General features: G+C 43.0%; 1 protein-coding gene across 2 annotated transcripts in view; it reads left to right on the top strand.

Moving 5' to 3' along the window:
- Window positions 1–27,437, top strand: part of LOC306978939 (thyroid hormone receptor alpha-B) — a 157,765-nt gene that overhangs the window by 14,748 nt on the left and 115,580 nt on the right. For both annotated transcript variants that reach the window (XM_079577687.1, XM_079577688.1), the window contains exon 2: window positions 7,431–7,513. The gene's annotated coding sequence lies outside the window, so the exon portion shown is untranslated. The remainder of the gene's footprint in view (window positions 1–7,430; window positions 7,514–27,437) is intronic.

A 27,437-nucleotide genomic window follows, 5' to 3' on the forward strand; every position in this document is an offset into this window, starting at 1 on the left:
CTGGTGGACAGTATTTATTGTATATTGATTTGACCTCGATGTTCTCCTAATGTCCCGGCCGATTCTACCCTCTGCCTTTCTAACAGGCTTGGCTCTAGTGCTTACATATTTTGCCAAAATCATGACACCATGGCACTGACGTCAAAATTACTTCCGACTCTACGTCCAACTCAGTACAAAAGACTCAGCGAGCTTCCGCACTGTAGAGGAAGAACTTGCAGAGAAAGAGCTAAAATTGAGTCAGACACCTCCGATTAAGACTCCTTTCACCGATGGGTGTCAGACATTATCCAATTGTGCTCCTTCTTTCTTTCACCTTCCCAGTCTTTTCCCCCAAATCGAGGCTCCTCTCTCGACCGAGCAAAATTGCAAAGAGAGCAGAGAGTCATTATGCTTGGCGTGTTGGCATAGAGGAGGGGCTTCGCTTTTTTTTTTGGATGCAGACCAGCTGATCGGTGTCACTGTTGGCTCGATTACTTACTGCACTGTCTGCGCGAGTGCGTGTGCCGGAGTAAGCTTTTAAACTCCGCAGATTGCTTTAAAAGTAAAAAGGCACCATGGATTAATCCTGTGTGGAAATTACTTATTTTGTACAAAGCGCTGCGGTGGAACAATGAATTGGATTATAACGAGAATGGGCATTAATTGAATCCATGCTGGAGCTCATCTGAGGCAAAGTCATAACAAAGCCGAATCGAGTTTATTCTTGCGCTTCAAGTCTGGAAGTAGGCAACATGAATTTCTATAGGAGGCGCAGTCATGAGGTGACAGGAACAAAGTAACAGGAAGGCACCGCGGGCGATTTGACACCAGTTTGTTTAGGATATATAAATAAAAGAGCAATAATGTGCAGTGAAGTCTTTCGGCTGCTGGGTTGCATGTTCTAGTAGAGGAAAACAATTTCAAAGAAGCTGCTAACTTTTCTGACCAGTATTGCAATTGAAATATTGAAATATATTTTGAGTTAGCCACAGTTGGGCAGGTGATATGACAATATTAGATTAAATTCTGCTGTAACCCAGTGATCATTTAGGCCTTGCACTTAAAGCCTGGGAGTAGGCGGCAAGACTTTATACAGGAGGCACAAATGATTGATGCGAATGTCGAGTGAAAGGATTTCGCTGCCGCTCTCTTTCTCTTTGAGCTCAAATGAAGCACCGATCTTCACCTAAGTGACTCGCAAATCATTTTCCTAATTTGCGAAACAGATGGGGGGGGCGATTGAGCAGGCCGTTTGGCAAAGTGTCAGACGAAGCGGCGTTGCGTCCTCTTTTTTGGCATCAAGAGGCACTTATTAGAAAGGACCATGACAGAGAAAACACTCAATGCCGCTGCCACAAACAGCCGAAGACATAATGAGTACTTCTGCTGAGGGCTGATGTCGAGGGTAGGGCTTCAATCCATCTCTAATTACTAATACACATGGTAATGCATAGGGCATACTGTAGCTTTGAACAGCAATCTTAAACCATTGTGCTCTTGACAGTAGTGTGTAGCCAGGAGAAACAATAGAGCGTTGGAACTGGGGATCAAGTTCACGATAGTGGGTGGGACATGCATTATTTGGCAGCAAGGTGAACACATTTTGATGCAGTTGTTAAACGTTTTACAACAAATGACAAGATAAGAAAGGGCAAGTTTGACAATAGCTGTATTATTAAGGTGGGAGAAGTAGGTCAGATCATGCATGTGCGTCACACTAGGGTTGGGCGATGTCGCAGAAATATAAAATATAAATAAGCTGTTACTATTGTGTTTCATCGACATTGACATGACAGAACTTTTAAACCTCAAACCTGTTCAGTATTATTAAGTGCAAAAGTAAATGAACTACTTCCAGTTGAACATGTTTTTAATCTGCATTTGAACATTATATAGTGAATATAATATATGTATTAGGCAGTTGGTCTGAATTTCATGCCATAATGACAAGCAGCAGACGATGACGTACTGATTCATAAATGTATCCATGGTCTCTTGCATGCTCTTTCCTTCCCATGTACTTTCCACCATGAGGGATTTGCACCAAACATCACCTGACATGTAAACTACACTGTCCAACCCGAGCTTCTATCAACATAAATCTTTCTATAAATAACAATCTTACATTTCAAAGTGCTGAATGGAGCACATGGCAGTTCATATCAACGAATCCTGTGCACTGTGAGACATGTCTTGCAGTATGGCATGTTGCACTAACTCCTATGTCCTCATACCAGTTTGTCTGTGTGTCAAAACTCAAAACCTGTTCAAAAGGGGAGTGCTCTGACCTGCAGTAAAGAACGTTTGAACATATGCAAAAAAAAAACCGCTAAGTATTTTTTTGTGCATGTTTTGTACAGGTTAGCCTCAGGTCGAGTTCGCTGTGACCTTATTCTCATAGGTACAGTTGAGGTTACCAGTGGCGATAGTTGACAAAGGAGAAACTCGATAGCTTTGTTTTCAAGAATACTATTTATTTTCAGGGCATGGAATTACGTCTTTCAAAAAGGGCATTGGTAACATGAACAAGTGATTTCTGCTCCCTTTAGTTTTCATACTTTTAAAGGGATATTTCATGATTTTTGACATAGAGTTATCCAGAGTGTTGCTGATTTCTGGAGATATTTAAAGTCATGCAGTCTTTATATTTAAAGAGTTTAGTGGTGCTAGGCTAGTGCTAGGCTAGCGCGTGTCTATGGTAACTAGTAGCCTGCACTAAAAACTGTTTGACCCAACTTCAAGTCGTGTTTTGGCACATTTTGTCGGAAAGATATAAATAGCTGCCATTTTTTCCAAATTTAATGGAACATACTGTGTTGAGATGCAGTCATATTAGTATCACAATACTTATGATATAGTTATTGAATGTTATTTGTCATGTTGTGCAGCCCTACCACCACCTACCCATAGTTGTCTGGTATTCCTAAACGGTCTCCCATCCATACTGGCCAACCTCAAGTTGAGCGGGTAATTGGATTCTCGTACTGCTGAACATTGGACCCGTGGGAATTTGTACCCTGACTTAATAAACATCACTTGAAGAAATTATGTGAAATTGAAGAAATTAGAAGCAAAACTACTAGTATATCCTCTCGGCATACTGATAGTTAACTACATTTGGACAATACTGCCCCCTAAACATACCAACACACAAACAAAGTAATAAACTTGTTGGATCACTTTTCGCTCTAAAGCCTGCTCTACTGCTCTTCTTATTGCATTCCCAGAGTAAAATGTTTTTTTTTCTTTTTTTTTCTTTCTAAGGATATCATTTTCTTTGAATTCAATTTAAACATTTAATTCAATTTCACACAACCACTTCAGGGAAAAAATGCGCTCAAATGAAATTACATGTGTGCGGGATTACATTGTTCTCATGGCCTATAGATGTCTTTTGATGAAGTTCTCCCTAATGCGTTTACAAGCTGCGTGAAGAGGTCCCAGTCCAAATCAACTTTGTCCATCTTCTGAACCTTTAAATCATGCGCAGACCTCTTGGCGTTGTTGATGCGTGTCACGAGGCGGCAGCTCTAGTATAGCCACATATACTGTAGCAGGGTTTGGCTAAGGACGAGCCAGGACGCACTCATTCCCATTGCATTTTTATCAGTGACATGACAAAGTCTGGACAACAAGGATTTATCTGAGCAAATATCTGAATTGGTTGTCTGCGGCTTGATGCCCTCAGCTGAATCACTGTATTGTATTGTATGTTGTTTTTGCATTAGGTATCAGCGGAAATCAAAATCACAAGACACTAACTCTAGTCGGTAAAGCATTCATCATGTCTGATGAGCAGGATTATATCAGGAAAAGCATCCAGTGCAAATTACATTAAGCATCAGCACACAAGGGTGTACTGTATAGAATTTGCTCAAAGTAAACTTTCCGTACCGTTCAAATATTGCCCCTTCTCCTTTACTTTAATTTAGGCTACATCATGTCGACCCCGTCTGCATTTTAAATTAGAAAGTGCTCCCTTGTTCTGTAAGTAAAAGCAAAACTGAAACAAAACATGACATAGACACCTGTACTCCCTGTCCTATCCAATCTGCCTCGCTGGAAGGAAACATGGCTGTATCCATGACAACCGACTATTTCTGCCTCTTACTGCAGCGTCATCGTCATTACTTGATAGGGTTTGAATTAAGTTCTGTGTTTCTGCCTGTGTTTTCTAAAAGGGTTTTTAGAGTGGATTGACCTTATAGACTTTGTTCTTATTATGCACAGTGTAGGCGTGTAAAGCAAACGAAGCCCCTTTAGAACAGGGTTGACTAGGTCACTGCCTTTTATGGACTGCCATAGATATATATTATGATGGCTCGCTCAGATGCAAGAAAAAAACATAACCGCTTGTTTTCAGTGGTTTGTATTCTAGTTATGCTTGATGCTCCTGCTGACACAAGCAGTGCTCACTACTCAGGCTTGTATCCTCTGGTGGGCTAGATTATTAGTAGTGCGAATGAGTAATGGCTAATGTTAAGGTACTTCACCTGCAAAAAGACTGCACAGGCTTTACACAGGGGAAAAGTGCATCAATAAATTTGTGATACAAAATAGCGGTTCTGAACAGGTGCGGAGGTCAGAGCAGCTTAGTGTCTAGTATCAACCCAAAACATCCACAATAGGCTGATCCTCCAGCTGACTGTGATCCCAGCTCATGATCTGCATACACATGGGTTGCATTTCGAAATGCAAGGATAATGAAGATTAGAACATCCTATATTCAATATATTTGAATTTTCAATAACAGACCAATGGCCGCTGGCTGCCCTGCTTTTTGACCACAAACGTGGGGGCCGCCATTGCTCCGCCGTTGCTGCAGTACCTCCATATCGCCGCTAGGCCCCCATTGAAAAGCATTGGACTTTAGACACGTTAAAAACTACTTTAAAGCCTGGTTTCAATTGTTTCAACGCTAGACTAGGCTAGATCTTCCTCCTGAGATCACGCTGGGTTAATAACACTATATGAAACCAGGCTGGTTTTCGTAATATGATTTTTTGAAATCTCGTACTTAATGAGGCTCGGACTGTTAGCATTGGAGCAGCGCGAGCTACACGTCACGCAAGGGCCGAGTCTACGGTGAAAATCCCGCCCGTATGTCCTTTTTAGGAACATGCTTCGTCAGAGCTGGGGAGGGGGAGCCTGTAAATCCGCCATGAATTGCCCCACGGCCGTGGTCATTCTGGTAAACGGGGAGGAGTGAGCATAAGACGTCCATTATTTTCTACAGTCTATGTAACAGACCTATACTTTTCAGCCTCACGTAATACGCAGAAAGGCTTTTTTTATTCCATACCATTATGTTAGTGTCAAAAACATTTCTTCTCAAATGCTCATTAGACATACAGTATAATAAAATACTAATGCAGTATGACTCCTACATATTGGTGACTAGAGTTTCCTGGTCCTGCCGAAGTGTGCCAGGTCGAAGCATACCTCGCAGCAGCTGGCCCTCTTATCTGGCCTGAATGTGCCTCTGCATATTTATCCCTCTGCAGCGCGCAGAGAGCGGGCTTAGCATATGGATTAGCTGGGGAAATCAGATGCATGGCCATAGCGGGATATCGGATCATGAAAACAAACCAGCGCTCGGACTTAACGGGTCACTCACCTCAAGGCTTTATGGTTATCAGCAGAGGACCGCCCATTCAGATAGAGGGTAGAGGCGTAGGACGCATGCAGTGAAGCATGTTATACGTTTCTGTACTTGGATGGTTGTTAAGTAATGTAAATGACTTGGATTTGGATTTGAAATTAAAAAATCAGTTTTAATGGTCTCAATTTGCACATTGCAAATTGCTGCATTTACGTGGCCAACATGCAATGGAAAGAAAGTAAAGTAAAGTTTTTAATAGTACATAATAGAATATTTGTCTTTCTTTAAGTATGAATGTTCAAATTATTAAGATTGAGTTGAATTAATTACATTGAAATAACTCTTTTTTGTCTGTTTGTATTTTGGTTTCCAAATGCTAACTTTGCACGGCAGTTGCATCTGTAAATGCCAAATCCAGTCACTTTTGATTAAGCTATTGTAAATGATCTATTAAGAAGTCACAGCATAGAGATATTTACAGATTGTTTTGAATAATGGACTGGAAGCCGATCATTGTGTGTGAGCATTCCAGATGAATGATTTTATTATAGTCGCGGTGTGAGATGGGAGTGGCCCAATGTGTGCCTCCTGCCAAGTCTTAGAGGAAAATAAAAATGTAATTGATCTACTTGGCAAAAGGTCAGTGGATGATGACACAAGGTGGAGAAAGTAGGTCAGTCACACAGACGATTGTTGAGTAATCATTACTCAATATTACGTTTGATGATCTAATATTTACTTTTTTCTTTCACAAGGAATGTGTGATCCTCTTATTGGGCTTTCAATTAATTTAATCATAAATGTAGCCATGTTAAAAATGACTTCTCACCCTGGCTGAACTTTGCACTAATGTAAGCTTATTTTGTTGAGAGCACATGTAAGATGTGGTGTCTTTTCACTGCTCCTCAGTGTCAAAGCAAATGTGTGTCCATATTGTCCTGCTGTAACCCACAGGGGAAACCCTCTTATTAAATGAATACAGTGAACTGCACTGACTGTTCACTACCACATCATCCTTCACACTTTCACCCGCATTTTGTTACTTTCAGCTCAAAGGGTGAATTGAAATTTGAACTTTGGCTAACTCTCATGTAAACCCTTGGTGCTAAACCTGAACCATGTTAACATTTTGAGTGAAAGGAAGTTTGCGGCTACTTTTTATGTGCTTTGGAGATGAACTGGGCAGTGGAACAGTTTGGAAACTGGTTTCCAAAAACCACTGCTTGACACTCTAGATGGCCATAAAAATCATGCCCATTTTGTTTTGGCCGGGTGCCAAGTCATAAAATTATTAATAGGTTGAATAGACAAGCTGAAAACAAGCTTACTCATTAAAATCCAAGGGGGGCTTGTAGTGGGTGCATAGGAGTAACATTTGAATGAAAAATATTAAGTTGCTATAAAATGTGCACTGGCACTGGCTGCATAAAGAGCCACTTTACACAGTGTGAACGGTTTGAATATCAGGTTATACCGATGGTTAAACTCCCTTTGATTTCTCTGGCCAGTCTAAGCCTTAAGTTAGACACTTCATTTGGCTGAAGGATTAGACTACTAAGCCTTTTAGTGGTAAGCTGGTCACATGAACATCTATCGTTGGTTTGCAAGAAAACCTTGCACCTCCCTCGGGGATTTTGACCCTGTCAGACTCCGCCCCTGTCATCCCTGACTTGGCAGTACATGCATGCATCAGTGGCCAGGTGGATTCCCCCGTTGCCCCCACCCAGGTCACTCCTTAAGCCAGTTCATGCTCTGGACTGCTCTGCTTGGCCCGGGCTATGTTTTCATTCATCTGTTGGCAAACATACAGTATGGGGGAATTACTTACGCTGTATTCTGATTGCAGCTCCGCCCGAGGCCTGTGTTTGGATGAAAGCTGGAAGCCAATGTAAAGAAAGAACACCGAAGAGCGTACAGAGGACCACCAAGGTAGGACCCCCACCAAAACTGTCGTCCTATGCCCCCTTATGCATCCTGTCAGCACCCCCTCTTGCCCTATCCACTTCATACTCGTGTTCCCGCACTTACTGTATGTAGTGAACCCGTGAAGCGACATCAATGGGATCAGTGTGTGTATAGTTACTGCGCTACCTGGACAGTGACACAGAGTCAAAAGGCTGGCAGGAGGGGTGGGGGGGGGGGGAGGTTTTATTTTTCCATGCTGGAACATAGTGTCTCATTTCCACAGGTGCACACGCCAGATTTGGTTTCAGGGGCGAGAGCCTATACGGACTTAATAGACTGTCTCTATATGTCTGGCCTGACCTCATGCAACATGTTAGGCCAAGTGGAGCCCGGCGGAACAGCGTTAGCGACACCTATTAGCAGACACGTGCAATTTGCTTTATGGTTTTTCACTAATGGACAAAGCGGCGCAATAAGTGGTACCTTAGTAGAAGTGCAATGCGGAACACGGGCGACTTTAATGGTGATTTTGAAAGAGTTAGTTGTTTTGAACTCGCTGAGCTGAGTGGTAGGTTCCACAAAATATAGTGTTATGTCTCCATTGGGTCTTATTATGTTTGAATTAGATTTAGTTTAGTTTTCCAAGTGTAGCCATACCTGATTTTGTGTTTTTGGTTTTAAAATGAGGTTCATGTTTAGCTGAACTGAAGAGTAGCCACAGAGATATGGAAGAGAAAGCTTGAGTTGCACCAGTAGCACTTCGTATTTGTGATATAAACTGCCCAATCTAAGCCCCCGATGAACCCCCTCGTTTTTATGCCCAAATGTAAAAGAGACACAATAACAAGTAAGTCTGAAAAATCACAGAAAGAAAGAATTTTACAGTTTTGTTTGGCAGGCTCCCAACTATACAACTACTATGATTTAAGTTCTCAGTTCCTGTTTTGTGCCCTCAGCTGTAGTTCCCGTCTTTTCAAAAGTTGCATAATATTGACAGTGCGCTGTTCCTCTTTTCTCTGCCTCTTTTCAACATTTTCCCCTTGTGTCTACACCGAGATGACAACCCTCTTTGTTATTTAATCCTTGCGCAAATTCTCATTACACTCTTCCTTTCTGAAATGTAACCTTTTAGCATGTTATGAAGCATTACATCATCAGTCAAACCCGGGCTGGCTTGTGACACACTTCCCTCCTGAGTCCTCCTCCTCCTGCTTTGGCCCCGCCCGCATCCATCCGTCTATCAACCAATCGCTTTTCTGCTCTAGCGCGCACACATCCACAAATATAAACAATCGCGGTCTGTGGTTGCGGCAATCAAAAGAACAAATATGTACCGAGCTTGCTGCAGCATGCGCGGGCGAAAACGCTCAATCGTAATTTGATGGCGTTGATCCCGAAAGCTAAGGTTGGCAAGGCAGGCCCGCAGCCGCACGCTGAGTGTAGTAGGCCTTCTGCCAATTGTTGAACCACTTGATACTCTAGCTGTTTAACTCAACACCTGGCCAGGGTAATCCCAAACACAGGCTTTTCTTTTCAACTGTGCCCAAATATAGACTTGGAAGCAGGGGGTATCTTCACTGAGGAAATGCAAAATTAGAAGTTATATGATGAAAAGGTAAATGACTCCAGCAGGTCTGTGGGCGAAGACTCTAACTGAGCTACTGATGCGAAGAACAGGTCAAATGCAAAGGACAGATCAGCCTGCGGGGACAATAAAGCACACATTAACCTTGGCCTCGGTTTAAAAGTTGAGGTTTACAGTGTTAGGGCGACAGGGAGCGAGGCATCTTGACATTTAAATAGGAAACCGTCCACTCAGGCAGAGAGACGATGCTGCGAGGACGCTTCCGATTTTTTATGTGCCCATCTCCTGTTCGTCCTGTGACATTTAGACGTGTTTTTCCCGTCCGAATCAATACGCTAACATCATAACTCCCCTCAAGCACGTCTAGACTGGATAGAGTTTGGGTCATTGAACTCTCTTCGCTCTCTGAAAACCCAAAAAAACGCCTGGGGATTCATTTAGAAAGACAATTACCAGCGCTCGCTAAATAGGATTTCCAGGAAGTACCGGAAAAACAATAGGTGAAATAAAATAGTTGTGACTGTGTGTAGCGGCTGCCCTAGTTGGCGCCGAGCCACGGGTCACGGCGCAGAGCTGGAGGCGGTATAAGCCAAAACAAAACGGCTATTTATTTATTCTCGAGTGCAAGTGCTCACTGCTTTGCACCATCTGCTTCATTGTAGGGCCGAGTAAACACGACGCAGTCCGCAGTGCTGGTCCTGCAGTATTCGCCCCGAGTGGGTGGGATTTTATGAAAGTAGTGCGGTTTCTTGGGCAGCGTTGTCTCATTCACAACCAGGAAGTGGTTTTTCTTTTTGACTCTCTGCACCCAAAAAAAAAAAGAAGCACAAACCGTTCCTCCTCTGATACTATTTGAGTCATTCTTTGTTTGGTTGTATCTTGTATTGAAGTCTACCCTTCCTCCTCCTCCCCCCCCGTATCCAGAGTCAGCGGGGAGGCTCAGCAGAAACTAGCACACCGCTGTCAATACTAAGTGCTGTAATGTTAGGTAATATGTTTTTGGTTACTGTTGCTACCAGCTGCTTTCTGTTTAGGCGTAGTCTTAAAGAGAGGTTTGTTTAAATAAGGAAAATTAGAGTTTCTTTCTTATTTACATTTGCGTTTTAAAAGTTATTAGGGGGCCTTTGTTCCTAAGTAATGCTAACAACATGTGAAAACAATACAGCCAAAGGAGGTTTTTCGATGTTTACACCAAATGGGAATGATTTGCATGCAACGGGTGCTTTCTGAATGGCCACCAACAAAAGCACTCTTTATAAAAAAAATTCCTGTGAATCCATTTTTACACAAACAACATGTGCACCGTTAGCATTTTCTCTAATGCACTTTTGTGATTAACTCTGTACTAATACAATCCAAGCTATAACGTTATAAGAGTAATTATTATCTCCTTTTGTGTTTATTTCTCTGATAAAATCTCATCCTCTCTACAGAACTTAGCCTCTGTTCGTAAAACGTTTGTTGACATGAATGGGCTGGGCGACTATAATCCATCCGTCAAGTATGAGTATATTTGATTGTGTGACAGCCCTGGAGGTAAAGCTGCGGCGGCAAACAGGTGTGACACAGCGAGATCGCGCCTCCTCAGTGACTGGCTCTGGGAACTGACTTGTCAGATCACGGGGCACTGTCATTTTGCATTTGATTAATTTCCCCACGCTTTCCAAACACATTATAGCGCCGTGCAACCTGCTAATTAAAGTTAGTGCCGACATCATGTGAGGTATGTTATTTTGTACATCAGAGAGGCTTATGTCGGAGCCGAACCAGCTTGGTCACATAGAGGAGAGGGGCACGTGTTTAGGGCAGATTCCTTTCTGTCTTTTCAGTTCTTTTCAGAATCCTTAAGTGAACTCTGAAAAGTACTGGGATTGTGATCCTCATTTACTCTGAGCAGGTGTGAACTATTTATTAAAAAGACAGTTTTTGTTGTTGCTTAATCTGTTGTTTAACTCGTTTGAAAAGGTTAAAGTCAACTTTCTATTGTCCCCTTAGGGAAATATGTATCTCTGCATGTGTTCCTTTCTTGACAAAATGCCGCTGGGGCAGCATGTCAGAAGCTGTGAGGGACCGTGGTGCAGCATCGGTGACGCACCTCCACAGCAGATTACCGAGCAAGAAAAAGAACTGTGCATTTTGTAGTTTGGGGGGAGAACCTGTGCCCAGATGCAAAATTGACACTGAAGTTTCCACATGACTCAGGAACCTGGGACCAACTGTGGTTTCGCCTCCCACCTCGATAACAGACCTTATTTACTCCCAAAATGGCCACAACGGTTATTGAATGAAATTGTTTATTTTCTTTTATCTGCAAGACAAATCCCAGTAGTTATTTGTTTGCACAAGGTTCTGCCTGGACTGCAGTCACGCGATTGCCAAGTCCCAGTAGATGCTGTAACATGATTTTAATTAAAAGGCCTGATAGAATCTGATAAAGATAATGAAACACGGTGGAGGGGCTGAGTTAAAGTTCACTGTCGCCGAGGTTGTTGTAACATACATTGTGTGAACAACGGCACTGGCTGACTAGGCTGGGGGGGGCTGACTACAGCGTGGGGCGGCTCAAGTCCCATTTGTCGGTGCAGATCAATCAAACACTTAATTTTGGTTAATTGGCTCTATTGACTGATGGCATATTCAAGAATGAGATTAAGCTAAACTGCTGAACAAACATCCAAGGTTCTTTTTCAATGTTTAGTTTTATTTAGCTGTTTATAACTTCTGTAGCATAGTCCAATGTAACAAACACATGTAATGTAAGACAGAAGTGTATGTTTTTTCACTCAAACTTGGCTGTAAATACGTTTAAGTTTAAGTGGCGCTAGCACGCAGTTAGCTTTGCCCGTTAGCCTGTTAGCTTCTTCTTCGTGATTCTATTAGTGTATTGGTGGCACCTACCTGGAGGCACCAAAGTTGCAATTGTGGTTTTCTGGCCAGAGACACCAGGGGGGATGAAAGACCCCCCAAGCACGCCATTAACACTTGTTTTACCCCCAGTGGAACGACGAGGATTTATCAAGGTAAACAAGTTACTTAGCACTGCTTTAATCGAGCTTGGTTAAAGCAGTGCTAAGTAACTCATGCCCCTAGAGGCCATAAGCGCCACTGCAATGTCGCAGCATGTTGCGGTTTTTCACTCATTAATACTACACTGACAGAAAAGACAAAGGGAGAGAGGGATATTGTACATCCAATTTACACAATGAAGATACTTGTTTTCACTCAAATTTGGCTGTAAATACTGTAACACTTTCTATATTCTGTTTCCTGTCTCTGTGTAAGTTTCTAAATACGGTTGTAAGATTGCAACGCACTCTACAATAAATATCAATGCAATTTGCAATAAGACATTGATTCAGCACACCAAAAATTGACTTGAATGTAGCCTCCAAGTCTCAATACTTTTCACCATTACTACTAGACAACCCCTCAAAGGGGCTCCAGTTCCACTCACTGACCCTCACAACCAGCCCACACTCCTGTCAAATCCAAAGCCACTTTTTTTCCCTCACTACCTCTGCCACATTCATCTGACATCCAGAGCTGTCTCCTCTCTTGGCGGCGATGTCGAAAAACCTCTTTACAACCTGATGCAACATTTCTGAGTGACAGGCCTTTGTTTGGGAGCCACCCCATATCCCTCTCCCTCAATGGCCCTTGTGGCGTGGATCACCGAGGCAACGACTCCGCGGTTTCAGACGCTATAAACCAGATGCTATTTTTGAGCGCGTGCCTACTGCTAGAGTTTATTTTGAGCTGTTTTTTTTTTGCACACCTAATAATATTTCTTGTAGAAGTCTCCTGCCAGTGGCTTTCAGATATTCATTCAGACTTTGAACAATGACGCAAACCAATTTTTACCCCAACATCGTCAAGTCTATACTTTATTGCTTTCTCAAGGGGAGTGAGTCAAAAAGCCAATCGGATTCTGCGAGATATTGCTTTTTGGAGATTTTACACAAGTCTACTTTATTCTCTATATTTCTCAAGGATCAAGGGACAATAAACATGAACAATTTGTTTTGACGGCATATACTTACATTATTATGACAGTGGTAGTTTTAGTTAAACTTTGGCATTCCGTAATAATACACCAATGGGTTTTATGGGTTTATAAATGTAAAATCAGAATACTGAGTTGTTCCATAGTTTTTAGCAAATGTCTATGGACGATGTTTGCTAGTACCCGCCAAAAAGGCGGATTTCTATGACAACACTGGATTTAAAAGTGTCTGTGCATCTGATGAGCATCGTAAGTCGCCTTGTTAACTCTTTGATCAGTCTTTAATGTCCGCAGGTATTATTGTGTTGTAAAGATGCCCTTATGTTGATAATCTCAGTCTCCTGCACTGCAACATTTCCCGACGTGAACCTGCTGAACTTGTTGCACTACATATCAAGCCATTTCGTTAACTCTAAAAACCCGTTAACACACATTTGAAGTTCATTTTGTGACCCCTGTGCGAGTTCGCCGCATTGTGCCCATTCATATGCGCTATTAGATACTGTATGTGCGCATAGCCAGAGATATAAGCACTTGTAAATATAGCCTTGCTGATGCAGAGAGCCTGACTGATATGACTTTTATGGCTATAGCGTCTCATGATCCGGCCTGTGCTCGCGCGGGTTCGTTACCAGCTGTGTTTATGCTTAACGTATCGTACATATAGCGTTCGATCTTCCTATATAAGGGCCTCCTGTCTATGTTCTTACATTTCATTTAGCGGCTGGATTGAGTCCCCCCCCCTCCCCCCCCTCCCGTTCTGCTCTAATCCCCCCCTCGAGGCGTGTCAGTTGGAGGCATGGAACAGGTGCAGCCGGCAGTTCATGTTCAAACAATTGGCACTGCCCCAATGTATACAGTATGTAATATACGTGCCCCATGCGAAAGACATGGCCTCAGCACTGGCCTGGTTCACCCATGTCCCCCTGCGACAAAGACATGGCCTCAGCACTGGCCTGGTTCACCCATGTCCCCCTGCGACAAACCCACTCACCCACCCACTCGCTCCTATGGGATTACAGATTAAGACGGCTTGTGTGGTGGGCCTGAGCACTTTACCTCAACTTAAGGACAAGTAAGTGAGCGTCTGCCGCTTTACTACAGCAGTAAATAGTGGCAATGAAGATAAGTGCTCCTCGGAGAAAGTGGGTCAGTTTGTTGCACATGCTATAAACCTGCAAAAACATGCTGCTGCCTCATCTGCTCCCATGCCGCGGCTTTGGGACGCCGAAGTGCTGATTCTGTGCATTAATCTCAATCACAAAGTTGGTGCTGATTTGGGTGCAGTAAAAAAGTCTAGCTCTGGGCATTTTTGTGTGTGTGTGAGGCTTAAATATGTGCAGCCAGCGTGTTTAATAAGGTCAAGTGAAGGTAAACAAGCGCTGCCAGTTTGGAATAAAGACGTCTCTTAATCAAGACCAGGCCGCAGTGCCAGAGGGGAGCCCGGCGCATAGGGTTAAAAAAAAAAGTTACATTTTTCAGAAAATAGAGCAGCTATGTCGGCGAGTGGCAGGCAGCGTTAACAAGTTTACAGAAGGGCATTCCTGCGCTTTTGTTGTGAGGCCACAAATATTCAACATTGGCCTCGGCGCTCTCGCTCTCGCCACACAGACGAGGTGAACTTCGGAGAACTTGAATTGCAGGAACCGGGGTAGGATGAGTGTGACATGCCTGGGGGGACGGGAACATCGGTAGTTTCGGTGGTGCCCCTGATCCACGATAGTCAACACTACGCTGTGTTTAATATTATGCAGCGTGTGAAGGCTTTGGGGGAGTTTCTGCGCTCTGAATAGGAGCTGTCAGCGCCTCACGGAAAGGACAATGCGACCGCGGTTTCATTACATGTTGTCTTCTCGCAAACACATGGCAGCAGCATGCCCTAGCATGCGCATTACAGTTAGGAGCTGATAGTAGCCCGCTAAAGGAATGACAGACTTTGGTGTTCCGCTGTTGGATGTTTCCCCAGATCACAGGACTGTGCTCTGTACCCTCCCTTGAAGAGTTTTCAAGGGCTGCAGTTTGATTTTAACTTGCTGTGACTAGTTAAGGCTTTGAGAAAGTTTTCTGCCACAACACTTGGCAGTTCCGTTTTTTTACACAAATTAATGTTTTTCTAATCCACACCTTTTCACATTAGCGCCATTGTTTCCCGCGCTCCACTTGGCACAGCCTCTCCATTATGACTGTATTAATAACAAGACTGGGGACAATAATAGAACGTATTAAGTTACTTGTCTCGTCTTTCTATTTTGTTGTGTGACTTAAACCTTTGGCACAAGTCTTTCTTTGTTTTCCTTTCGCTTTCCCTCACAGCTCAGGTAATATTATCAGTGTTACATAAATTACCTACGCGACTTTTTGGCATTGCACCACCGGTAACGAGTGCCAACGCACTTAAGGTTATCCTTGTTAAAACTCTGCCGGTGCACTCTGCCACGCCTCCCGCCCGCCTGCGTGTTGTTGCTCCATGTGTTTTTGTGCACAGTTCGTTTTCTCGTTCAATACTTGGATGTCGGGACAAATTCGAGACATACAATTCTTTTTTTTTTTGACAATGTTCAATAACAGCAGCGGTGCAACTCGTGTATTTCGATCCCCATTAGTAGGTGCAGCGCCGCCACAGTAGCTGGTCCTCGTTGGGCCCGCACCATCAGAGCGTGTGTTTACAATCCCCAGGAGCAGCTTGTGTCAGATAACCCTAACCTTGGCCATGTCTCACTGTATAGAGCTGTGTGCCGAGGCGCTGTCGAGGAGGGGCTCTGAGGTCACGGCTGCCTCCCATCCGTCCCGTCTGCCTTCCTTTGTCCTTGGCTTTGATGCATTCATGTCAAGTGCTGTTATGTGCTATTCTGACATATGACTTCCTCTATAATGTACAGCCTATTGTTGACTACAAATTGTACAAATTGCTACTTTTTTAAGTCATTTTATTCTTCTAGCGCTTTTGTCTTGTTTTGCAATGTTGTTGCTAGATATGAACTTTCAGAAAAGGGTGTTTTTATCCGTGAAGAAATATCTTATATAAGAAACATTTGTCTTTTCATTGAGCAGGCTCGTCTTTCCTTAGACCTCACTTGTCTTTGCTGGGAGCAAGACATCGCCCGCTTTATTTTGATAACCCACTGCAGAAATAGCACTGTCGGCATGTTTGTTTATGTCAGACAGTTTAGTTGTGTTTGTGTACATATGGTGTAACCTGGAATATTCTGTAAAGTGGCTCTAGCAAAAGTCAAAACTGGGACAACAGGGACTCATTGCTTATGCCGTTCTAATAATACTTTACCTGTAATATAGAGCAGTCACGTTATCAGATTTCAAGTTCGATATATTGAGGCAGGAAAGTATCGCGATAAACGATATTATTGACTCGAATGATACTAGATACGGTCAACTCTCAGGCATAAAAATAACAGTAAAACTTTGTTCTAAAAGTGCATCATCATATCCTAAAATACCACACAAGCTGCAATAAACATGAAATATAATGGAACTCAATTTGCTTCTGTTAGAAATCAAAGTTTTACAAAGAAAAAATGGGGGGGAAACGCTAATAGATGTACAGACGATAAATACCGAGCCCAAATCTTCATCTCCCAATGCAATGACAGCATCCCTCTACACTTCTACCCGACTATACGTAGATATCTTCTTTAGCACAACACCGTGACATTGCTTGAGAACGCTTGGCTTAACCGGGGCGGCAGTTGTCAAGGAACTCCCGGTCCCACTCCCCCCTTTTGCATGTCACTGCCGAGTCCATCAGATCAACTGTACCACATGGACTGGTCTGTCGTTTCGCCTCCACCAGTTTGTTACCGTGTCCTTGCTTGGCTGTCTCCTTCTAAGCCCTCCTATGTTTGTAACTGTCTGTGCATGCTTAATGATATGCACGCGCACGTCTCCTCTGGGCCCACGCCGGCTATTTTTACATGTCCTTACCATGGTCCATGTGCCCTCCTTTTCTCTCGCTCGCTCTGCCTCTCCCTCTCTCTCTCGCCCCGGTCCTGTCAGGATAATTCCAACATGCATGAAGCGCACGGCGTGCCTCTGGATGCGGTCACGAACGGCCTCTCTGTTTTATGGAACATACTGTACTGCCCGAGCGCCGCTGCTGCAGTAAAGGTGCTAAAAATAGACGGCGCTGATAGAAAGGACGAGGAAAAAAATAGAAGGATTGAAAAATATGTCTTTGGTGTCGAACAGTCCAATCCGGTTTCTTGTTTTGAAGAGTCAGCCAGACGTGGATTATGCTCGCAATTCAGGCTTGGGCTAAGACAACACCTGAGCACACGGAAAGGCATTGAGCTGCGAGCACTTTTTAATTGGAATGTGCTTATATAAAAGTCCATATGTAAAAAAATGGGGAGATGGAACATTTAATAAAAGCTACATTAGATCGCCCCGAGGCTAGATTGTGATAACATGTCTCAAACCTGACCTATTTAGGCAGCGTGTGAGCGTTTCGCAGGCAAATGGACTGGAGTCATATGAGGCGACGATGTTTCCACTTCATTATAAACATCTCCGTCTGGAAATACATCTTTTGAATGATGTATACACTAAGCCACAGATTCATATTGCGGTTATACAGTGGTATTTAGGCTAGTTTCTGTTTGTTTGTGCGATCCGTGAGATAAAACCGCCAACGTGTAGGTCGGGGGGTTTTGATGAGATTCCCAGGAAAGGTCAGTACCAGGCCACGGAAGAAATAATTAGATTTTCTGGAAGTAGGATATTTTAATGATTGTGCGAGATATCGTTGAGAGATTGGGGACGTAATATCAACTCCATCCAGAAGAGATCAGTAACCACACAAATAATGAAATACCATTGTCGTACTGAGCTTTTACCTGAGCTAAACGTGGAATCCAGATCCAGTTGAAGTACCAATGCAAGATGGCGTTCATTTGATTGGACACACAATGGACTGTTTTTTCCTGTTTCTTGTGAGATTTTGACAGTAAATTTCAGTATGGAGAGCCAGCTAATCCAATGCTAACGCGCAGATTCGGCACAAGGCTAACATTAGGGTATGGGCAACGTCTTTTTAACAGCAGTGTCAGTGCGTCAACATTGACACTGCTGCTCACTATCTTTTTATAGGTTGTTAATTTGTACATGTGTGCTGAATGTTGAACACATCTCATGAAAGTTTATTTGAAATGTACACAGTTGGTTTCAACATTTTGCCAGGAGCCCGCGGAGCCGCGTTCATTATACACAACTCAAGCCTCAACTGACCTCATTAGTGATAAAACATTTTCGACAATATGCTAATTTGAGCCGGCTTCTTTATAGATTTTAGTTTTTATTTAATGTGCTTGTTCCTTTTTAACTAGTGAACAGATTTGCTAGATTTTTAGAATAAATCTATGACCTCTTTATGTTGTACTGAGCGCATGCTAATAACAGTCTCAAGGTTGGAATGTTTTTTTTAAGTTTCTGAAGTCAATTAAGTGTGGTGATCTGAATATTGATGCTTGAGACGGTTTTGCATTGAAATCAGTTTTGTTGGCACTAACTGTTGTAGGTAATAAATAATGTAAATTATTAATTTCTCATTATTTTCAAGGAAGAAGAGTTGGTGTGGTAATAACTAATGGGGACCCGTAATGAGATAGATTATCAGTAGCTACAGGCGGCATCTTAGGGCTCACAAATGGCTAGTTGAAGGGGTAAACTTAAGAGGATAAAGAACAACTCTTTCCACCATTACTTTAACAAATGCTAAATTACTGTATGGATGTTTTTGTACCAAGTAAAGATGCCGAGAGAGAGGGGAGGAGAGGAGCAAAGTGATTCAATACATAAAAGATGTATGCTAACCAAAATTCTAACATGCTACAAGCTAATGGCGAACTTTGAGTGCCTTGACTTTGACTTAACTTAATTTGCATGTGCTAAATATTCCTAGTCTGTCAGAAAACCAGTGGCCGCTGGTTGCTCTGCTTCGTGGCTGCCATTGCTGTAATACCTCCATCAAAGGGCGGCAGAACAAGCTAGTTTTCCATTAGAAAGCATTGCACTTTACACACGTATTAAACAACTGTAAAGCCATCTGTTTCCATATAACATTGGGGAAAAAAAACATTTTAGTTTAATTGCTTAAAAAGTGCTTGAATTTTGAGCACATTTTGAGTAGGTTTGGACTGTCTTGAAATAAGATTAGACAAGACCAAGCATTAATTCGCTTACAATTACAGGAATGAACTTGTGCACTTAAGATAAGACAAAATCACTTAAAACAAGACAAGTAAGGTAAGAAAAAACATGCTCATTCCATTGGTAATAAGATCCAAGCACTTTTCAAGTCATTTTTATCTGACCTAATGACAGAATTTTCCCCCAGTATATGAGACAAAAACTTTGCCTCTTAGTTGAGTCCAGCAGCCTGTTTATTTCGCCAGAGAATCCCGCCTTACCTGTGCCAGATGGTGGACAAACCGGCGCAAGCTTCTAGGCAGGTAGCCCAGAAGGAGGGGCGCGACCCAATCAAAAAAAAAAAAACAATGACAAAATCTTGAGGCGGGTGTGCTGCAGGCTGGTGTACTCTTGATACTATAAACATTAGCTATCCGCTATCAAGCCCTGCTGAATCTAAGCTGAGGTAGCAGTGTAATAAAGGTCAGTCATTGGGAGTGTTTGATGTGATGCGCTCTGACAGGCTCCTCCATAATAAGGATGTGATGTTTTTAACTGTGTGTTGCATAACGCTGCACCAGCTCCAATACTGCACAGGTCATCAGATCTGGCCAACTGTGCAACACAACCGTTACACACACCTGGTGCAATATTGACGACTATGTTTTTTCCTCTTTGCAAGACTATGAGAACTATTCCCTTTTGAAACTTGCCAGTACTATGTCACTACCTAATGATGTTGATTACTTATCCTCTGAGATCTTAATCTTGTATAACGGTGACAGTGTTGTAAATACTGGAAAGGGGCCAACAGAAAGTAATTCATTGTGCCATTTCCGTGTATTTTCTCAAAGTGCGACTATTGTCATTATTCAATTCACTCCATACTCATACAGCAAATCCATACTTTCCCAACCCATTCATTTTGACATGTCACACGGAAGCCCTTGTATGTCGTGTAAATACTCCCTCCTCGTGTTGAGAATGAGAAATATCAAGGGTCCTAATCTCGCCTTGGTATTTTGAAATCCCGGGAAGAGGATTTCGCAGCGTTTAAACAAACTGTTTGCCCCGTGATCCGGCAGGTTAAAATGAGACCCGCTCAGATGGATGGAGGGCGGTTGAGCGGTTGTTTGTTCAGCTTTAGACATGGGCCAAGTGCGTGTCCATAAAAAAGACAAATGACATCACAGAAGCGCCTCTCAGGTGACCTCTGAACTCCTTTGTCTCAATTGGCATCACATGAAAAGGCGTAATGATGACAAATGCTGATATTTGGTCCCTTTTATGAACATTAGCCCAAAGTAGTCGTACAAAGTAGACATAAATACGTGGTTATCCCAATTAAAGCTGCAAGAAGTGGTGTTGAATCCAAGAACCAGTTTCTCTGCTACTACAAGCTATTCACAGACTTTGAAAAAATAAACACTACTGTCCCAATACCGCTGGATTTTTCAAAGGCACTACTGAATCTTGACACGAAGACTGAAAATCCTGCAGTTTGCTATTTGATACTTTCTGCACATCGTTCTACCCTAGTCTTAACTGCACTTTCTTCTATCCGTCACGTGTGGCTTGTGCTTATAGATCTCCATTCATCATCACCCCAGAGAGGCCTTGAGAGCCGTATAAGGCATTATTATCTATTGTTCCCAATGGTGTGGAGCCTTGCACATTTATGGCCGAAAGGAGCCAGCTCAGCAGCTGACACTTACGCTTTACTATTACCCGCTTAATTATCACATTTTGTTATGTCCGACGAGACTGCCGAAGGTGTTTTTCCCACCTGTTATTCAGATTTTACTCATTTTACAGTCTCCTTATATTATCCTTTCAGATCATTAAAAGCAACATTGCATACATTTGTTGAGGATTACGGCCAGCTAGCGTCAACCAGGACACCAATAATGAAACAGGATTGCCTCTTGGAGTCACGGTCTTATCTAATCAAGCCATAACGACGGACCTGTTCCCTGTCAGGCTTTCAGAATTTCAATCTGCATACTTGCCCCAGTTTCCTCCAAAACTGTACACCCCACGCTCTAGCTGTCTCCAATCATTCTTCACTTTTTTTTTTTTTTTGCAAGTACAGTATCTTCAAAGCACTCTCACTCAGCTCTCACAACAGAAGAAGCTGTGAATGTCTCTCTCTATCCGTTCCCTGCACATCCTGAAAAAAACCAACAATATTCCCATTTGGAACTCAATCCCCAGATCCTGCCGTCGCTATGGCAACCACCCGGGGCACGCTCACACCCACACACATGTTCGCAAACACGGTGGCAGCTCACTGTACTCTCTCTGACACGCACCAAATTTGTCTCCTCGCTTCTCTCCTTTCGCTTTTGGAACTGGGGGCCTGCTCAGAATGGGAGAGGCGGGAAATAAGCAATTGCCGTGTGGAGAAATTGTTTTTGACATGTCTGGTCAGTTAAAACAATAGTGTAAGTCCTTGTTGGAGTTGCAAGATCACAATCCGACGCTGTGGGGCAAAAAAGAAGAAGCTATTTTTTCAAAAATGACTTAAAAGTGCTTGAATTTTTACAATTTGTTCACATTACGAATAGATTTGGACTAACTTATTGCTAATGGAACAAGAATGATTGATGTCTTATTGCACAAGCACATTTCTCTTATTTTAAGTAAAGGAATCCTTCTTCCATTGGCAATCTTACTTCATGACAATCCAAACCTACCCAAAATCAGCATTCATTGTCTTCATTGACTCTGTGCATGACTTCAAATCATAACAACGCCGCCCAAGAAGTGACTTCCTGTTTCGATCCAGCACACCAAAATAAAAAGCACCATCTTATTCATTAGTTCAGCAGTTCATCTTTGTGCCTAACTATTAACAGACAAAACACTTAAAATGTGTAGATTTAATTATATTCTTGTAATGTCGCAAGTACCTGCTGAACTAATCAATGAGATGAGCTGTGTGCTTTTATTTTGGCGTGCTGGATCAAAACAGGAAGTCACTTCATGGGCGGCGTTGTTATGATTTGAAGTTAGGCACAGAGTCATTTAAAAATAAGATGGCATTTTTTCCAGGGTACATTCTCATGTGAGTTAACATTTCCTGTCCCCTAAACAAATAAACCAACAATACCAATGATATACTATCCAATGCAAATGCTATTGCAACATAAGACCTAAAAATACATCTAGATATTTTTCTTACTCATTCAGGTCTACTACTACATACTTTGACATTTCCTCCTTGCTGTATTTTTCGGTCCCTCCCACCCCTGCGCCCTGGACCATCCTCCACTGCTGTTGCTTCAGGACTTTTTGGCTCTTGTTCAGAGAAATCCCCAAACCGCCTTCTCGGCTCCTGAGGATTGGCCCCGATATTGACCCCTGGTGGTCCGTGCGTGTTTGTCTTCCTCCCGCTCTACTTCTTCTTGACTTTTCTGAATACATTTCAGTGTAGCCTTGAGCCGTGCGCAACTCGGTGCTCTACTCGAAATCAATTCTGAATTTGAGACACATTGTAGAAACTGAAGATGATTTTATTAAAAAGGCATCTGCTGTGATTATTAAGGAATTGCGTTCTAATGTAACCTCAGGTCGATGTTGTTTCTCAGAGCTAGAGCATATCGATTTTTGATATAATAATGAACATGGATACCGGCTGCAACAAGACGCTGACCAGGTCTTGCAATTCTACTAAGATGCTCATAGACCTACATTCAGACTTGGCATGTTTCAGTTCAGTTCTATTATTGACTGGTCCGATATCGTGATGACGAATACTGTTATATAATAATCTGCTGCAAACTACGATCTACTTAACAACAATTTTACTGCAGATACAGAACTCCCAAACTACTCAAATGCTCCACACTCGTCATAACAAACTGAGCCTGCACACATGAATTTCTTCAGGAAATTGATGACTACTACTGTACATTGTGCTGGCTTCATAAATCACACCCAAAAAGCTCAACCCCGACTATTTCTGCCTGGTGGGCCCCCTCCTCTATTGTCTTCTGTATGACCTATTCTTCCCTCGTCTCTTGCATTGTTACTGCGCGATGCTTATCAACCCCTACGAAACCCAGACCTGCATTGATCTGTGAACCGGAGTCATGTTATCCTAAATCACAAAGTCAGAGTTCTCTTGTAAAGCTTTTTTTTTTAACGGGGGCCAACATGTACACGACGCTCGCCTGTTTAAAAAAACGACGGCGTGCTATTGGGTATGGGAGACTCCGGCCCGGATAACAACTCTGCAGCGCATTAGGGATGATGTAGTGACTTTTGCCTTCTGTGCGCTTGTTGCTGTTATTGATTCATCTCGGCGCACACACACACTCTTTGTTTCCCCCATTGTGCACCCATGACTGGGGCCTGGTTTTAATCAATGTCTTGGTGATATAATACGTGTGCATATGTTGTTTTGCGTGTCAGTAACAGAGACGTACGCATTAAGAGCGAGGCTTTTTTGAGTTATGACACGCGAGAAACGACTGCGTGCCAATCAACACTCCATTGTAATCACCATTAGAGCTAACATTTACTAACATAGACGCAATGCAAAGCTAACGCAGTGCTGCTAAAACAAAGGGAGACAAATAGCTTTTGATTAGCATATTTCAAGGGCGGCAAGACTACTTTTTCTACCATGCATTAATTACAGTTACACAAAGACTAGGAGCACATTTGGAAAAGGAGAAATGAATAATATATGTGATATTTGGAACTCATAAAGAAATGCTTTCTTTGCTGCTCATTGTAAAGCTGTGTACTTTTTATATAATGCATGTACGCCTGGACCAAAAATGGCATCCATTAACCTGGCTCTTATTAAGTTAAAAGCAGATGTTTGGAAGAGCTGAAAACCGTCAGGTATTCAAACCATATTTTCAGCTTTTAATGCACTAATGCACTTTGGAGGGAAAAGATGATTCTTTATTTCTGAAAAATTAGGTTTATGATTTATATTTTACAAATGTGTAATCAGTTCAGGAGCATTAAAGCAGTACTAAGTAACTTGTTTACCATGTGTTGATGGGATGATTGGGGGGTCTTTCATCTCCCCCTGGTGTCTCTGGTCAGAAAACCACACTTGCAGCTTTCCTGCACCGACCCGGAGGCCCAATACACCCTAATGGAGAAGCTAACAGGGTGCTGGGCAAAGCTAACTGCGGGCTAGCACCACTTTAGCAGTATTTACAGCCAAGTTTGAGTGAAATAAATGATCTCCATTGTGTAATTGGGTTGTGGCACAATATACAATATCCCTCACTCCCTTTGTCTTTTCTGTCAGCGTAGTATTTACTCTCCCGGACAATTAATGAGTAAAAAAAACGCAACATGCTACGACACCTGCAGTGCCGCTTATGGCCTCTAGGGGCATGTGTTACTTAGTTCTGCTTCCACATTTGAAAGAAGAGTGGCAGGTAAACCAACTAACCTACTAAACTACCATCAGTGTAGAACATGTTTTAGTGGCGTAAAACTGAAAGGCAAGCACTCACCACACACCACACCATAGAGTACCTCAATATGTGCAAGGGGGGGGGGCAAATCCCACCATTTAAATTCTGACTTTAATTCAGTTGAGAGGTTGTTCTTCCACCCCTACCTCCGTGAAAAACAGAAAACTTTACCCAAGAACATATTACAAAACAACCTTTTTCGAGGTGCTACATTATAGTCGACTCCAGCCACATATCGGCTGCCAGTAACCCCCAGCAGACTGACGAATGTATGCCCTGTCTTGCTCAAAGGCATAACAAACAACAGTAGGCCATGCAGCTGCTGCGGGGATGGAACCGCTTTGCTTGAGTTTCGACAAATATACAGCATGCGTGACAGTAAATAATGTGGTTTCAAATGTAGTGCCTCCCAATTCTGGTCTAGCTTTTGTGTAACCAAAGTAAGGGCTTATATACAATGTCTTATGCTCAATGCTGCATCAATATATATAGGTATCATTTGCCAAAGTTCATCATTATTACCAAATTGTACATGTTCCTTCCTAAAAAAAACACAGATGCTTCAAACCTGGAATATATTAGTAGATCTTGTCTCTCTCAGCTCATTTTGCAGGCCCGCCTCTTGGCCATCTTTCACATATCCCTCACTAAAAGAGCTTATGCTTTAGTTATTCTATATATTTTCTGTAGCCTTTAATTCTAATATTCCTGCCAATAACCTCAGAATGTGCTCGTGGGCCGTGGCGCTTGTTGACTTTTGACTGTTTAAAAAAACACCTTCCTCTGTTTTAACATCTGAAATACTATTCAACACATTATAACCTGCCTGCGTCGCAGCTCCACAGTTTATTCTGCCGTCAGACGAGACCGCGCTTATCAGATATTAGCGGTAACACATGCACGCACACACGGCGGCAGTCCGGGGTTCACCGAAAGGGGGCCAAACTTTAATCTTTGATTCGGATCACACGTCCCATATAGCTGTCACGTCTCTATTACTTACCACAGAAAAGCCAAGCGCACAATTACTTCACAGAAAGGGTTCAAAGATATGGATACGTGACCCCAACCCGAGCGAGGGCTGAACCAGCGGATGCCACATGTGCAAGATGATTCTTATAGCGCTTTTCACTTCATGTGGGAGGCCTGGAAAGTTACTTGACTTTTTTTTTGCCTGTCTGCAAGGGCCAATTTTAAAGGGTGTGATGCTTGAAGAGCTTTATCCAGATGATGCCATGGACGGGGGTGACATTATTTATTATGTTGCTATACATTTCAAAAATAATTATAGGTAATTTGGGTTACGCATTCGCACAGATGAGGTGCATGAAGCATCTTGCCCAAGGACGCAATTATGAACTGGCTACTGTAGGATTCGATCTACCACCTGAGCCACATACATTTCCAAATGCTATCGAGATCAAAATGACAAAGAGGCAGCGCTGAAGACAATAATTTACCATTTTAACAAAGCACATGTGGACTTTGGCGCGTACAGTGGGATGGCTGCCAGATTGCGCTCGCGGCCCGCAGAGCTCCACCACCTCCAGCTGCTCTCATGGGTCAAAAGTCACAGCCAATCCATAAACCGTTCGGAGGCGGGACGAGCTGCCCACCGCTGCTAGCCCTCGGGTCATTCAGAGGCTCACAGTGTGATGGTGCATATATAGGGAGAAAGAGCCCAATGTATAATGTATCGCTAAATTATTGTGATTACAATATTTGGTGACACAATACATCTCACAATGACTGGGGTCCGAGATCTGACTGAGATCAACACATCTTCTGCCAACACAGCCTAAAACAAAAATGCTTGGTAACTTAAAGCAGTACAAAGTAACCTGTTTACTTGATTGGGGGGGGGGGGTCTTCCATCTCCCCCTGGTGTCTCTGGCCAGAAAACCATGCTTACGAATTTCCCTGCTCCGACCCGGAGGCGCAATACACACTAATAGAATCACGAAGAAGAAGCTAACAGGCTAACGGGCAAAGCTAACTGTGGGCTAGCGCCACTTTAGCAGTGTTTACAGCCAAGTTTGAGTGAAAAAAAAAAATCTCCATTGTGTAATTGGGTTGTGGCACAATGTACAATATCCTTCCCTCCCTTCATCCCTTTCTGTCAGCATAGCACTCTCACGGATGCAACATGCTACGACACCTGCAGTGGTGTTTATTGCCTCTAGGGGTATGAGTTCTGCTTTAAACATTTCATTTTTAGTCATGGTTTTCCTAATTTAGTGCCATTTGAGCTTGTTGTGGTTGAGGTCAGCGGTACGCGAGAGCAGAGACATTTGAGGGATACCAGCTACAAATGCTAGGTACGTGCAAAGTGGCCTTCGGCAGTGTTGCACGGACAGTACAATCAATAGTTTCCCCTTTTATACGCGCTCGTTGTTAGTCAGAAAGCCTGTACACCGTGGGCGTAATGATCATTTTGTTTTCTGTCGGATAAAAATAAACCTTAAAACCCGGGAGCAAGTTGCATTCCTAAAAATAAACCGCCGTAGTAAACACGGAGCATATTTGTTGCACTGTCCCTCTGGCTTGTAGCCGCTGTAACACATTCAGTAGCACCGACGGCAGCCAAATTTTCCCAGCTGATCTGCACTAAGTTTGTCGTAAGTTCAAGCCAGTGTCTCTCTCCCCCCCCCCTCTCCCAGATGAGCCTCGCAGTAGCGTCGGGGAGTGCGGGCGGGGCGGGATCACTCCGTCCGTCTGACAGGCAGCGGCGGAGAGGGAGCTTCACGACTGGCAGGGCCCGCAGTTTGACCG

This window comes from Gobius niger (genome assembly GCF_951799975.1).
Source record: "Gobius niger genome assembly, chromosome: 19".
Taxonomy (NCBI): Eukaryota; Metazoa; Chordata; class Actinopteri; order Gobiiformes; family Gobiidae; genus Gobius; species Gobius niger.